This window comes from Orcinus orca, chromosome 13, assembly GCF_937001465.1.
Source record: "Orcinus orca chromosome 13, mOrcOrc1.1, whole genome shotgun sequence".
NCBI classification, from domain to species: domain Eukaryota; kingdom Metazoa; phylum Chordata; class Mammalia; order Artiodactyla; family Delphinidae; genus Orcinus; species Orcinus orca.
The window spans coordinates 89562173-89578416 of record NC_064571.1 but is presented as its reverse complement, the minus strand read 5'-3'; the positions used below and the strand labels follow the sequence as shown (position 1 = coordinate 89578416).

The 16244-nt window shown below is 55.8% G+C and overlaps 1 protein-coding gene across 5 annotated transcripts in view; it reads right to left on the bottom strand.

Moving 5' to 3' along the window:
* The window catches only part of EIPR1 (EARP complex and GARP complex interacting protein 1), an 88209-nt gene that overhangs the window by 36375 nt on the left and 35590 nt on the right, over positions 1-16244 (bottom strand). The window lies entirely within an intron of this gene.

The following is a 16244-nucleotide window of genomic DNA, read 5'->3' as shown; positions in this document are numbered from 1 at the left end:
TTCCATTTAGTTCTAAACGGCATATGTGAGAAACACCTTCCCCTTTAAAAAATGGTCTTTAATAAATGATAATAAAACAATGAACAGGCTTCAGCATTAAATCGTCAATTGGTAACATGTGAAGAATATGAAAGAATTGTAGAAAAAGAAAGAATACCCCAAGAAAAAAGAAAACAAAGGACCTTAGAGTACATTTAAAAACGTCCCACTTCTTATTAGATACATGGTCCTCCAATCTAAACACCAACTAATGAAGCAAGAAATACAGCAGTGAAGACAACGGGCAAAATGCCTGGCTCCCCAGGTACTATTATCGTAATACCATTATTACCCATGATCAAATCATCAGTAGAAGGATCAGGGTTTCAACCAAGGCTTTCTGATCCCAATCTCAGTGCTCAGTCCACATACTTCATTGGGTCTGAGAGAGTATGGAATTGCAGCTTAAAGAAAAAAGAATCATGTATATTACATATAAATTTAATGTTAACACATCTACCTTTAACCATGAAAAAGTAGTTCACGACAGCTTCTGCCTACAAGAGAAATTGATTTTTTTGCTGAGATTTTCAGTTCCACAGTCTTGCTGTAGAGCCCATGGGATTGGCAGTGGAACTCCTGAAACAGGAGAACTAACTAAAGAGAGAGTTGGCAACTTTAATAAGCTGAAAAGAATAAGCAAATGCCCGAAACATTCACCCAGCAGAGGCACAGATTATACTAATCTCCCTAAATGACAGAAAAAGAAATTTCTAATCTGAAAAGTGATGGGACTGATAACATGAGAACTGAACTGTGGCTGCAGTGCACAACATGACAGAAGATGACACAGCAAAAATAGCTACTGTGCAGGAAGCAACTAGTGTGCGGGAAGCAACTAGTGTGCGGGAAGCAACTAGTGGCAGATTTCCCACTGAACGGCTCCTTCTTCTGAGAATTCCGTGCATGTGTCAGGAAAGTAACTCCTCCTGTAGCTGCCTGCTCACCCAGCAAACATAACTGCCGGGGGGTGAACAGTTAAATACTTTCCTCTTGAGAAGAGGAATGAGACGAGAATGCTTTGTGCTACCACCTGTAGCTAACGTTACACCAGAGGTCCCAACTACTTCGGTATGGCAAGAAAAAAAATAAAGATATGAGAACATGAAAAGAATAAAAATACTGGGGCTTCCCTGGTGGCGCAGTGGTTGAGAATCCGCCTGCCAATGCAGGGGACACAGGTTCGAGCCCTGATCTGGGAAGATCCCACATGCCACAGAGCAACTGGGCCCGTGAGCCACAATTACTGAGCCTGCGCGTCTGGAGCCTGTGCTCCACAACAAGAGAGGCCGCGATAGTGAGAGGCCTGTGCACCGCGATGAGGAGTGGCCCCCGCTTGCCACAACTGGAGAAAGCCCTCGCACACAAACGAAGACACAACACAGCCATAAATAAATAAATAAAGCAAACTGTCAACAAGTAAAAATAAATAAATAAACACTATTAAAAAAATAAAAATAAAAATACTGTTACTTGCTAATGATTATATGTATGGAAAACTTAAGAGAATTACACTTACAGACATTAGAAATAAAACAGGGAATTTAGCAAAATTGCTAGACATAAGGGTGATATATAAAATTCGATTGGTATCTATAGATTAACAACAAAAATTTTAAAGACAAAATTTGAAAAACTATTAACAATAGAATTAAAAAATGAAATATCCAATAATATCTCAAACTAAAGAGGTGCCAAATGAAGACTACTGCTGAGAGAAGGCACAGGCCTCAGTAAATGGAGGGGCATACCATGTTCACGGATGGGACACTTCACCACTGTACAGAGCCCCTGAACCCCAAAGTTCTAGATGGCTTTTTTTTTTCCTTTTTTTGGTAGAAATCAACAACCTGATTCTGAAGTCCTAAAACGTACATGGAAACGTGAACCGCCCAGATGGCCAAGACAGTCATGCAGAAGAACAAAACTGGATGGTTTACAACCTGATATTAATTTACTGCTGATACACAGATAGATCAATAGCCCAGAGAAAGAAAAGGGAATCCAGAAAGAGACCTTACACAGATGGTCGCCTGATTTACAACCAAATGCCATTTACTGGAGTGGACAAAGGACAGTCTTTTCAATAAACGATGCTGGATCAATTTTATCAATATCTCCACATGAAAAAAACAAGCTGCATTCTACCTCACAACACACCCAAAAACTACCTCCAGACAGACTGAAGTTCAAAATGAGAAAGACAAAATCATACAGATCTTTTCTAGACGATATAGTAGAATATCCTCATAACTCTTCAATAAGCAAAGATTTCTTAATCAGGGCAGAAAAACCACTAATCACAAAGGAAAAGACCGATAACAGACTACTTTATAATTAAGAACTTCTATTCACCAAAAGACATTGGACTTCATCAAAATTAAAAACTGCTGCTCTTGGAAAGACACTGCTTTAAAAATGAAGCAAAACTTGGAGAAAATATTCAGAATACATATGTCTGTATCCAGATAAAGGGCTTGTATCCAGAATATATAAAGAACTCCTACAACTTAATGATAAGACAACCCAGTTTTTAAAAGTGGGCAGAAGATTGAATCAGACATTTCACAAAAGAAAACATATGAACGGTCAACAAGCACCAGAAAAGATGCTCAACATCAACAGTAACTGGAGAAATGCAAAACAAAACCAAAATGAGATACACTACATACCTGCCAGAACAGCTAAAATTTAATGTAAAAATGATCACCACCACCAAGTATTGGCAAAGATGTGGAGCAACCAGATCCCTCAGAGGACTGTTGGAAAGAGCGTAAAATAGTTCAAACACTTTGGCGGTTGGACACCCACATACCAGGTGACCAGCAATTCCACTCTCAGGAGAGGCTGTCACGACGCGTGGCCTGTTGGTAACGGGCTTTGTGGCCACTCTCTGATTCCAGCAGTTAAACCTGGCCCCAAAGCAACAGTGGCCTGGTGATGGTATGTATGTAACTGCCAGAAGCCAGGGGCCAGTAATTAGCCTAATGACCGACAGGCCAGGTTACCAGCCAAGGAAGGCCAACTGGCCGATAGACAACAGGAGACGGTGCTGCAAGGAGCGAAACAGATGGCCCTCCGACCCAGCCCTGGCTGCCCGCACACACAGGCAGGAGTCCACACAACTGTAGAAGGAAACAAGAGTGAGCGAACAGGAGGCTGCGGGGCATAACCCCACTGAAAGTCGTGCTCCTTGACCCAGGCCTGGTCTGAGCCAGTTTCAGACACGGGACCCCCTGTCAGAAATAAGGCCGGATGCCCAGCAGTCAGAACCCCGCAGCACCAGGGCAGGTGTGTACTGAGACGATTCCCCAAGTCTTCACCCAGGGACCTCGTGCTGCTTACTTGGTGATCACACGCCGGGCACAGGGCCACACCCTGGCAGTTCAAGGTCCACTGAACCCAAAGCGTCCCATGTCCCCCTGTTAGACTGGGGACATTTGGGGGCCAGGCAATAAATGGACAAAGACAGGTCACAGCAGACCCAATGGGCCTGAAGACCCACCCGGACATATGTCATTTCCATGGGCCTGACATGGCAGTGGGTAGAACACCCACTGTCCTGAGGCCTGTGCGGTCAGGGTGTGGAAGCCTCAGAAAGGGCCCTCCCACCCCATCAAAGGGCGGCAGAGACATGCACCGACTTTAAGGACCAGGGCGTGGAGCGCCAGGGCCCTGTTTAATCTGCTCTCTGGCCTCTGCAGAAAGCCCGTGGGCCCTGGCGGGCGGCGCAGACGGCCATCAGCGCAGCGACGGGGGAGCCCTACCTGCTCACAGCTTCCCTCGGCCTCAGGGACAGGACCTGTGGACACTGCCCCCGAACGTTCTCTCCTGCCCCAGAGAACAAAGAAGCCTGGGAAGCGCCTGCGCCTCTGTGAGGAGGAACCTGGGTGTGTTTCTCCAGAGCTGCGCTGGTGCCCTGCTCGCTCCACCCTCTACGCCTGGGAACGCTGGGCCCGCCCAGCCACAAGGGGACACGGGGTAAGGGCCAGAGGGCTCTCAGCAAGGTTGGGCTGGGATGCACGTTTGGGGGACCTGCTGGTGTGGAAGATGGTGGCAGAAACGGTAGAGCATCGGCTTCACGGAGGGACCCCAGGCTTCCAGCGAGTCACATGCCTTTTGAAAAACTGCTCCGACCGTGTTTCTGAGCCCTGATGGATGGACCGCAGGGCACCAACTGACAGAGCATCACTCCTGCAAGAGCTTAGTCGTACCCACCAGGGCACAGAGACAGGCAGGTCCAGAGGGCACAGGCCACAGAACACACATCCCCCACCAGCGCCCGCCTGTGCCGATGGCCAATTGGCTGCAGGGGGAGAAAGAGCCTGAGCGGGTTTACAAAAGGGCGGGCTTGGGCAGGCATAGCCCACTATGGGCAGTGGCTACAAAGCAGCTGCACTCAGGGCGACTGGGAAAACGATAGCGGGGCGGGGGGGGCAACACACAGAGCTGCGAGAGCCGCCCTGCCCCTCCTCTCTGTGTGCACCCGAGGCCAGAGGCCAACCGGTCCGAAGCCCAGAAGAGAAGGACTGGAAGACTCGGAGGCACAGAGCCGAGTCCGACACAGACGCTGCCCACGAGGATGCAAAACACGATCAAACGGTTAAGTAATACAAGGTCAAGATCGGCAAGTGTTTTGAGAGATCCAGGTGAGGTGCTAAAGGAAGGAGACGCCTTCCCTGAGCGGGGAGGATCAAAGGAAAGGGTGCTGGAAACAGGAGCTACTTGACCTCAGCCCCAAGGAGGGTTTGGGCACGTGGAAATGGACACAGAGGCGTCCTGAAGCAGGATTAAGGGCCCAGGGACCTCGGAGGATGGAGAATGGCCAATGGTTCTACTTAGGATACGGTAAAGGTGAATTAAAGCTGGGAGAAATGAGGTTTGAAGCCCTCTGAGGACCAGACCAGGAAGGGCCTTGAGGACGGATGAGAAGTGTGGAGGATCTGCTCCAGACACCGGGCGGAGGCTGGCGGTTCTGAATCGGGACCCAAGCGCCTGGCAGAAAGTAGGAATTCAATCAGTGCAAGGTACAAGGTGAGTCCGAAGCCCCTCACTGGGAAATGTACACGCTAGAAGTTATCCTGAGAAAGACCAGAAAGTTACCGAGTTCGGTGCCCATGGGAGGTGCCTGCCAACGTCACCTACCCTAGAAATGGGCAAACCTGCAAAACACACTGCACCAGAGTGTGTGCTTTTGGTCTTAGGAATACGGTAGGCATTATCAGAAACTCTCCAAATGCTCAGAGGCAGATGAAATGGAAGGTAAACAGTACTAAATGAGAAACGCTGGAGGTATACCCATCGAGACATGCAAATTGGCTCTGAAACTCTAAGGATTTCCATATCTATATGAATCTCAACAGCATTCAGCACACATCCACCAGCTATCAAAGAAACTAAGGTGGTTTTAAGAAGGAAAACCCTATCTTTAGAAGGAAAATGCTGTAATAACCACTGAGGCATTCTTCTTTTATCTCTGTTTTCAAAGCTATCCTGAAGTTAGGACCTGCAATGTAACTGCCCGAACTACTGCTCCAGTGCCCAGGAGCCCCCAGAGGGCAGGGCCTGCCGCCAAACGAGCCCAGCCTTCACACAGCAGATTCAGACCACAGGACATCCGAGGGAAGGGAACTCCGCACCATGCCTCTGCATCCTACAGATGAGGAAACCGAGGCCTCCAGAACCTAACTGCCCTCCCCTGGCTCACACGGTTCATAAGCACCAGAGTCAGAAATAAGATGAAGCCTCCTGTGTCCAGAACAGCCCACCGCTCTGAAAGGGAAAATACAAGCCGTGCCCTAAAGGCCAATTTGATGCTAGTCTATCTTTTACAGGTAACACACGAGCTAAAGGCACTTAGTGAGATAAAAAGATAATCAGGCAAACGAGTGGAAAAGGCGTACTCGAGGCTGCAAGTGTGCCCACGCAGTGTGCGGACTGCTGCAGGGATGTCGAGTCCAGGGCTTAGGGGGCTCAGAGGAGATGAGAGTCTCTGTAAGCCTCAGCGACCGCGCCGGTCGGCTCGGCTAAAGGGCCAGCGGTGCCTGGCTGGGGACACAGTCTGACCCCAGCTGGGGGGGAGGGGCTGCCACAGGTGCTGCAGCTCAGAATCCCAGGCTATCTTTAGAGACTTCAGCCGGCTCTGGTCTGACACAGGCTGAGCAGGGTGAATGAGGCAGAATCCGCTCCACCAAGCAACCAAGCAACCGCCCGACCAGGCATGACTCGGCCTGCCCGCCAGTGAGCCCGCCTATAACCACCTCAGCCTTCTAGGTGCTTGAGAAGAGCGTCCTGCGTGAACTACTCCGCCCGGCGCGGGAAGGAGCCTGCAGTGAGGCACAAAGGAGAGAGAGGTGCCTCACCCCAGCACTAGTGCAGGAGCCCCTGTACCGGAGATGCATCGCAGGGACAGGATGGGCTGGGGGGCTGGCCGTGAGCTCCACAGACGGGGTGGGCCCAGGAAGGAAGCACGCTAGCCTGGGGGCTCTGGCCTCGGAGAAAAGAGAGAGGAGATCTGGGCGGGTCCTCAAGAGCCCCCGACCTGTGTGACCAGCAGACTCGGGTCTGGGTGGAGCCTGCCCTGAGTCCCCACAGTGAAGAGTCACAGCCTCTCACTAGGTTCCTGAGACAGTTCACAGACCAGGGCCCCCGCTTTTAGGGAAACCCAGGTCCCCCTGGGGAAAGACCCGATAGCACTGCCACGAGAATACACTGTACGTTTTCCTCAAAGCCTTCCCCCAAAGAAGCCAGGCGCTTTCCAGGACAGCTGGGCCACAAGGAGAGGGCCCCGTGAGAGCTGACGGAGCCCCCGGGCTCAGCACACCCCCCGTCTAGCCGTCAGACCTACGGGGTGGCGGCCAAGGCCCCCCCGCGAAGGGCCAGCGGGGCCAGCGGGCCCAGCTCCTGAAGGTGTACTGGAGAAGGCAGGGGGAAGGACCCCCACACAGTACCCACCCCAGGGGCAGCGGAGCCAGTGGTGAGACGTCCCCATCCATCAAAACAGGAGCCAGAGGCAGCATCGCACACGGGCGTCAAGAGCCCAGATGGCCCTGACCTTGGGAAAGAGCTGGCACACTGAGCGTGCTCCCGTCCACACCAAACCCACAGGGCACCTGCGAGGAGGCAGCAGATTCCAGGACGGTGGCAGTGGATCATCACAAAGCTCATCGGGCAGGTGACACCAACTGCAGCCACGGTTCCGGTGTGCTACCGTCACGGAGGCAAGACAACGCAGCCTCGGCTCCAGACTCGGGTATCGATGGAGGGTTTCTGCTCACAAGGCAGCTTGGGAGGGTCACCAGCAGCCAGGCCCCATCGCCAGCAGAGACAACGGCTCCCGGCTCCGGCACGGCCGCACCTGCTCTCGGGTCCTGAACCCACCGGAACCTCCTCCGGGGTGTGCACGCCATGCCCACCGGCCCAGTCGGGCCCACCACCTGTTTCTGCACAGCCCACGAGCTGAGCATGGGTTTGCATTTTAAAAGGAACAAAAAGGGAGACAGGAAGAGCCTGAGAAAGGGTCCGCACGGCCCACGAAGCTGGAAGGGTTACTACCGTGCCCCCATCTCAGCTCCGTAGGCGCCGGTCACAGCCCGCTCTGCGACAAACACGCAGCCCCTCGGGCACCCTCCTGTCAGCCTGCCCAGTCGGGGGTCTGGGGGCACTGCAGGAGGAAGGCTTCTGCAAGGGGTCCCGTGAGTGGCACGGTGCCAGGGTGTCCAGAGAGCTCGACCCCGAGTGGGCCAGAACCCTCGTCCCCCTGGGGCCCTGCTGTCTCCGCCTGGCAATGACCTTTCCACAGCCTCCCAGCCCAGAGCCCCAAGCCCAGAGCCCCGGCGGCCCACCCAGCTCCGGAAGGCCTCACACCCAGGCCAGCCTTCTGGTTCCTCCCTCAGGCCCCTGTGTGGCCCCTGCACCAGCCTGAACGGAACCACGTGAGCACAAAGGTGCAGGTTCCCACTCACGGCCCTCATCCCAGAGCTCCAGCACAGCCCTGCCCTCCCGGCTCTGCTGGGACCACCCGCCCCATTACTCCTGAGACCACCAGAGACATTCACAGCCGTGGCCCCAGTGCTGTCCAGACTCCCCCAGTCTCTGTAGCAGGCCCTGCGGGCGGCGCTGGGGCCACCGCCACCAGCCTCCTCTGAGTGACCACAGGAACGCGCCCAGGCCACCTGCCTCTCGCCCTGCAGCCCCTGCCCACAGACCGCGCACCGGCGCCCGGCAGAGAACAGGTCGGCCAGGCCCCCCCCTCCCTGACCGCCGACCCTGCCCCCCCTCCCTGACCACTGATCCTGCGGCTCGGCCAGGCTGCTCCCGCAGAGGCCTCTCCCTGCCCACCTCTAAGGGGGCGCCGGCTCTCCCTCCAGCAGGCCAGCTTCAGACCACAGAGTCTGCCCGTCTCGGAAACTCGACTTGTACAGACTCGGCTCCTTCCAGGGACTGCGCGCCCCAAAGCTGTGGCTGTGTGCCTGGGCCAGCGCCCTAAGAACTGCCGGCACAGGGGGTCCTTGGGTTTAACCTTGACCCCCGACTGCAAACGCTCTGCCGTCAGAGCCTACGGAGGGTCGCGGCTGCGGCGCAGGCTCCCGGCAGGGGTGCGCTCTGATGGGCTGGGGACAGGGCCAGCTGGCTGCGTGATGCCGTTGCCCAGGGAACGGCCACTGAAGCGTGTGCCCCTCCACAGGCGCGGGAGCCCAGCTGGTGCCCATTACCGCACTCGGGGTGGTGGGCCGGAGCCAGCTCCAGAAGCCGGATCCTCCCCACCAACAAGCAGGCTGACCTGGTGGCCTGGCTACTGAGCACAGCAGCCCTCACCCACCCAGTAAAGTGCGGAGCAGAGAGAAGGAACCATCTCAGGGACGCGCTCTTAGGAAACAACCCCTGCCGACTAGCAGTGAGAACGAAGGATAATCCTTTTTCCTTTTTCTTATTGTAAATGTTCCTCTTTCCTCTCTTTATTCTACTTAAAATGGCTCAAAATGCAGGAAGTGCAGCGGGGGATTCTGAAACACAAAAGTAAAAGACTCAATTTAAAACACGTCTGCCTGATCATCAATCTTTTTTAAATGAACTGGCCACTATTTGGAAATTCTGGATCTTTCCACGAAACACACACACACACAAAAGCTGCTTGGGAGGCTTGACAACACCTTACACATTTACAGCACTTTCCACGGGACAATCTCCAAGCGCTCACATCTTTACAAATCCCGCAGGCGGCTGAAGTTGGTCTAACGGTGCCATTTTCATTTGCTGGAAAGCTCCTGAAAGGGAGGGCTGGGAAGCGGGCGGGTGGCGGGTGTGTACGCGGTGGACCCCCGATAACGTTCCCTCCTGGCACCCGACCGGCACCCCACAGCCCAGCTGCTGGACGAGGGGTAACGCGACAGGGAAACAAACGGCTGGAGCTGACAGACCCCAGTCCGCCGACACGGTCCCGGGCAACGGGTCTGCACGGCCCCACATCAGCCCTCGCTCTCCCTCCGCCTCGCCGCCCCGTGCCCGAGCGTGGGTCATCCGCCACAGCTCCTTCCTGCCCGGCCTGCCCCCACCCCCCCGTCCTCCACCGCATCCTCCACCCCGTCCCCCTCCCCCTCCCCTCCTCCTCCTGGGTTTCCCAGCTTCCCCTTCCCCCGCTCCTCCGCGTGTGGCATCTTCAGTCAGTGCTGCACGTGGGAACCTGGTTCCTTCCCTGCAGCATCCTTCATGGCTGGGGGAGCCACCACGAGTGGTGAGTAAAAGCGATGCCTGTCACCTCTGGGCGGGAGCTCTGTCCCCTGTACTGCAGGTGACACTCAGGTGGTGGCTTCCCTCGGCCTCGGCAGCAGGATGAGACGGGAGCAGGGCCCAGCCAACCTGCAGGGACATTCAGCGGAGCACAGGCGGCAGGAGAGAGAGAGAGGCAGCAAAGGGGGCGGGGGGTGCAGCGGGGCTGGAGGGCAGGAGCCCCTGCAACTCAGCCATGGAGGGACCAAGGAGCTGTGAAGGCCGTGGAAAAATACCCAGCAACCCAGCACTGCTTCCAGAAGGAAAGTTCAAACAAGAACAAAAGAGTATGTACAGATTTTCAATACAGCTTTGTTTATAAGAGAAAAACATTGAAAATATAACCAAAGGAGAATTGGTTACATACAAGAGACACTTCATACCACCACTGAAAATGACCGAGAGGTGCACCCGCTCTCAGCTCTCTCGCCCTTGAACCCAGAGCCCCGGCGCCAGAAAGCCAAGCAGCCACGTCGAGAGGCCACACAGACGTTGCAGCCACTGCTCAGTGTTCCCGGCCAAGGGCCAGTGTCAGCCGCTGCACATGGGAGCAGATAGGCCTCTCGAGGACCCCAGCTGCATCCCTCCAGAAGCTCCGGGCGAACCTCGAGGGCACGTCATGACTGCTGTCACCAGGCACACCTGCGTGTGACCCTGAAAACGCCTCACCTGACACAGTTTCCACTCATCTCCACGGCAGAGCTGGGCCTCAGAAAAACCCCAGGATGGGCGCACAGGAGGAGGGTGGTCCAGGAGGCCTTCCTGCCAGGGGTGTCCTGGGAACGTGGGAACACCGGGTGAGAGTCTGGAGCTCAGGTCTGGAGCTGCCGTGGCTGTCAAGCTTCCAGGCGTGTCCTCTGAGGGGTCATGTACTTTCACCTCACGGAGTGGGAAGCCCGTTCGTCAGCGCACAGAAAAGGCAGCGTGCTCTGGAGGGCAGGGGTGCCCTGCATCGCCTCGCGGCCCCCAGGGCCCCTCGCAGGGCACAGGCACCACGTCCGCGTGCCCAGCAGCCCCACGGCGGGTCACCCATCTCACATGCAGAGAGGAAACCAAAGTCCAGAGAGGGGTAGCCAGCCCAGGACACGGCCGAGGACACGGCAGCAGGGAGGAGCAGACGGACCAGAGGTCTGAGTCCAGAGCAAAGCTGCCGACACCAGGCACTGGGCCTGCTGAAGAGACACAGAGCTGCTTCCACGAAATGAAGCTCCACGTGGGCGGGGTGTCTAGGTAACGCCTGTCCTCCCAACACGAGAGACTTGCCCGGCACATGGCACGCGCTCGACAGTGCTTGCTGGGTGCACGGACCGAGGGATGGACAGGTGGACATGTGCTCTGGTGCCCGTCCAGCGTGCGATCCACCCACCCATTCACTGTGTGCCCAGCATCAGCCAGGTTCTCTGGTTTCCTAAGAGGAAAAGGAGACCAGGAAGGCCCCTCCCGCAGGGACCAGCTCCAGTCCGTCTCCTGCTCATGCCGGCTGTATCCACCTGCCCCAGCCTCGACGCTCCACAACATTAGCTGCACCTCAGGGCCACTCCTGAGGCTGTTAGTGTCCTTTTCCCCAGGAGTGGTTCCTGTGAAATGCTGGACACACAGTCTGTGAGGTTTAAGGACAGAACCTCGCTGGCTCCTAGAAGACCAGCAGCGACCCCACCCAGGCTTTCTAACGCACTGGGGCTGTCCCCCCACCACCTGCAATGTGGGTTAGAGAGAGGATCTTGGGAGGTGAGTCTGGACAGGGAGGGGCCAGTGCTGGGGGAAAGGGAGTCCGCAGGAGAAGCGGGCCACGCGTGACCCGCTTCCCTCACTGGAAACCAGGGATGTTCTTTTCCAAATACTCTTCTACTTCAACTAAGGGACACAGAGGTCCTCTAAACTACAGACCACTATCTCATCCCAAAACAGAAAAGGAAGTCAAACACTGAATTTGAAGCAGATTTGGGGACCCTTTAGTAGTTTCAGAAATTTTCATTAAAGTTACCCAACTCCTTCAAAAGTTACCATGGAATAAACAGACAGATGACCATGAAACACCAGATGCTACAGCTGAAAAAAGGTTTTCCATCATTGGTCTGCTAGGGTGTTGGAAAGTTCTTTTGCTTCTCTGACTGGCAGTATCGAGCAAATTACAGTCATTAATGATGCAGGAATACTACTATAAAAAACAAGACAATTACAAAGCCAGGCCATTGCTGTGGTCCTCGTAAGAACACGTGTTGACTGGAGTCATCGCTGGGCAACAGGACCCGCCTCCCCTCCCCTCCCTCCCTCGGGCTCCTCAAAGGTCGCTCCTGGACCTATCAGCCAGTGCCGGGGTGGCAGACACTTGACTCGAGTCCCAAGGCGCAGATCCCAGTGGACAGGACCGACCCTTCACCATCTCAGAGAAAAGCTTCCACTGAAGACAGGGTCAGATGCTGCAGGATGGCGGAGACACATCCACCTTGGAAGCCCGACCTCTAAAATCAGACACATCTTGGGCTTCCCTGGTGTCGCAGCGGTTGAGAGTCCGCCTGCCGATGCAGAGGACACGGGTTCGTGCCCTGGTCCGGGAAGATCCCACATGCCGCAGAGCGGCTGGGCCCGTGAGCCATGGCCGCTGAGCCTGTGCGTCCAGAGCCTGTGCTCTGCAGTGGGATAGGCCGCAGCAGTGAGAGGCCCGCGTACCATAAAACAAAACAAAACAAAAAAAACAGACACATCTTACTCAACGCAGGGCCCTGCACTTATGGAACGTCTATGAGGAGGGGGCTTCTCAAAGGAGGGTCCAGCGCCTTCAGTTGGCCATCCTCTCACAGGACGAGAGTGGCAGAGGGGTGGGGGGAGGGACTCTCTCCAAAATTCACAGAGTGCGGCGTCACCTTGGCGCCACCCTCTGCACAGGCTGGACATCCCCCCAGGCCACCACGTCCCGGCCTGTGGACAGGACAGCCACCCTGCTGTGATCACGGGGCTTCCCCCCAGCCCCTCCACACCCACCGTCTCCCCTGATTAGAGGCAGCCCTCCAAACCCACGACTCTCACACACTGCTCCGCTTCTGCAGTTTTAGCTGCCCACCTGCTCTCTCCTAGAACAGGACTGGCTGGGCGGGGAGACAGGAGATAGCCCCTCTGCTGCCCTCCCCCCGGCCTCCGCATGCCCACTGCTTTGCTTCTCTTCTCTGCCGCTCCTCTGCCACTCTTGCACTCTAGGAGGGTTATGTCCCAGACTGAGTTTTAAAACAAAGGACGTCAGCCTCAGAGTGTCCTTTCCCTCCGTGCAGACGGGGGTCGGGGGAGGGGGGTTGACAAGACCCAGAGGTGACGCCTCCACAACCAACGGCAGGAACTGGGGCGGGAGACGCAGGGCCCAGGAGGCGGGCGAGGCCCACGGGCGGCCCTGGGTCCTCGCCTCCCCAGCCTGGGCGCTTGGTGTAACAGGGAAGAACCCTCTGTCTTCCATCACAAGTTGATCATTAAAGGGCTGTGGCCTATGAGCTTAAATTATCCATAATGGCCCACCTCTGGGAACCCTGCCTCCCAGGCCATGAGCGTTAAGCTAAAACACCCCTGTCTGGCTCCCAGCAAGCATCCTGAGCAGGACCCCTGTGAATGACGGCAGGAGCAAAGAAGTAACACCTCCCCTCCGGAGGCCGATGGGAACCAGGCAGTGTCCGACTGTACTCCCTCCTTTGTAGTATAAAAGGAGCCTGAATTCTAACACAGGCAAGATGGATCTCTGGGGTATGAGCCCATCGTCTTCCCGGTTCGCTGGCTTTCCGAATAAAGTCGTTATTCCTTGCCCTGGTACCTCACCTCTCGGCCACCAGCCTGTGGTGTGGCGAGCAGAGCGAGCTTGGACTTGGTAACGGGGGGCACAGGAACCAGGCGGCGAGCTCCCCACCCTCGCTGCCGCCTCAGCTTCCCCATCCCCGGCTGGCAGGCGCTGCAGGCCCAGGGCCCGTCCCCAGCCCAAGGCCAGGGTCTCGGCCCTGAACCCGCAGAGGTGCCGACCGCACCCAGTTTTCACGGGTAGCCCGCCTGTCATCCCACAGCCCCACTGACCGGATGCAGGGCACACTTCCCGTCCAGCACTGAACCCGAACCGCTCATCACCCAGGCTCCCAGGCACCCCATCTCCACCAGAAGCACCAGTGTCTCTGCTCCTCTGACACCAGGCATCACGGGCATCCAGAACCCCCAGCTGGCACTGCCAGCAGCTCTCGCAGGACGGCCCCCAAGTCTCCCACGGCCGCCGCACTCTGCCCCCTGCTCTGCCCCGCCCCCACCCCACAAGCCCGGTCCCCGGAGGCACAGGCCCGTCCCCGGGGGCAGGCCGCAAGGACCTGTGCTCCCTCAAGCCCCGCACGCGCTGAGCAAGCAGCAGCTGGATACATACCCGTGGAAAGGATGGATGGGCGAGCCACCCCTCCCCTGCCCTTGGCCACACGTCCCACCGTCCTTAGAGCTGGGCCTGCAGGGCCCTCCAGGACCCAGCCCGCCAGCCTCCCACCTCACAAGGCAGCCCGGCTACTTCCCACTCCCGACACGGCTGGCCTGGCCTCCGTGCTGTCTGCACCTGGACATGCGGACACTGCCTGTGTCAGGCCCACGGCAGCCCCTGGAGCGGGATTCTCCCAGATCTCTGCACAGTGCACACGTGTGGCACGCACACACACGCACGCACGCTCTCCCCTCTCCTGCCCCAACCAAAACCACACCCTCCCTCACTTTACCTCGCCCGCGAGCCGCTCTTCTCCACTAGGGTCTGTACCTGCTTCCCTGTGCAGCGGTCTTCCTTATGCGTCCGGCCCAGTGCCGCACCTACAGGTCTAGGCCAGGGCCAGCGGGTGGAAACAGCCCAGGACAGTGCCGAGCGGTCGTTATCGTGTCATATAAAGCACTCAAAAGATGGTGAGAGACGTAAAGCCCTTCTTTAAATGCAAAAGGACACAAAATGATGACCCCTTATATTAAAGATGCTATTTTGCCACTAACACGTGGTAGGCAATCAGGTACACAGGGCTGTGATTCGGAAAGGTACAAGTTCCCGGGGACCTAAAACACAGTCAAGAGAAAAATCTTTCCCCTAAGACAGGGCCACAGCAGTCAACTCCAGCTGAACCCCTTTAGGAACATTTCGTAAAGGTTATTAATTCCGACTCAGGCTTTATCACAGCTCTTGCCATCTGGCCATCCGTACTGAATTTAAGGTGCCCCAGGGTTTGCCAAGGAGGAAGGTGATGGGGACAGGGGCGAGACAGGACCCAGGGAAGGCGGGGACGGAAAAGGACAAAATACAGGCGCAGGACGCCTGGGAGGCAGAGCGCACGTCGCCGGCCCTGCTGTGACCGACCAGGCTGATGGCCACTGGACCACGTGTGTCTGTTTCTGCCTCAACTAAGCAAGAGGGACGTGGAGAAAGCCCAGCTCACCTCCTAGGGCTACAGGCCAGGCTGCGGAGCAGGGAAAGCAGCCAGGGCTGTTGGACCTCTCCACACGTGGGGAGGCAGCTCGGCTCTCTGATCAGGAGGGAAAACAGGCTTGAACTTCGGCTTCTGCTCGAGCGCCCGAGATTCCGCAGCTCCGGCTTCGACGAGGACAACAGCCCTGAAACCCAGTGTCCACACCGAGGAACGAGCTCCCGCTGGGTCTGAGCACCAGTGCCCGCAGCGGTGGGGACGGCGGGGGACACAGCTCAGGGAACAGTCGCACCCAGCATCACTACACAGACACTTGGAGGTCAAGAATTCAATTTTTCTGTAATTAGGATTCACATCAAGGCAAAATGGGATGCCGTTTTATGTGAGTAGCACACACTTCATTACATACCTGAATGCCTTCTCTGTATCAGATTCTGCTGGCACTGAAGATTTATCATTTATAACCCATCTGCTTTCAAAAGGATCTAGGAAAGATGGCTACCTGCTAAATGCATGATGGTATAGATCAAGATAATATTATTGAAAAGATGTATTTTAAAAATAGCTTTATCTAAGTACAATGCATACTTCCATTAAGACAAGAGGTTTAAAAACAACCAGCATGAATGCATATTCAGTGGGCAACATGTTTAAAACGCACGTGGGATGATACCACGAGGGGACACGCATGGGTGAGCAGCTGGGCCAGGTCCTGTCCACAGCCTCTCTTTTAATCCGTACGACAGACCTGCCGGTTATTCTCTTTTTGTATTATGGCATTATTAACATTTTACAAACAGCAAAACCAAAGTTCTTAAGTATCAACCATGTCCCAGCCTTCCTTGGCGAGAACGTAATTGGATATTATCACGTGGGACAGTTGGTGCGGCCACGTACCCATAGCCGAGGGCACACAGCTGGTAAGGGCACAGTCGGGAATCAGACGGATCTCTGCCCGACTCCAAAGCCGTCTGTCCCTTGTCTTGCGGCCACCCCAGGGGTACCGCCCAGGCACCCACTGCTGGACAACGC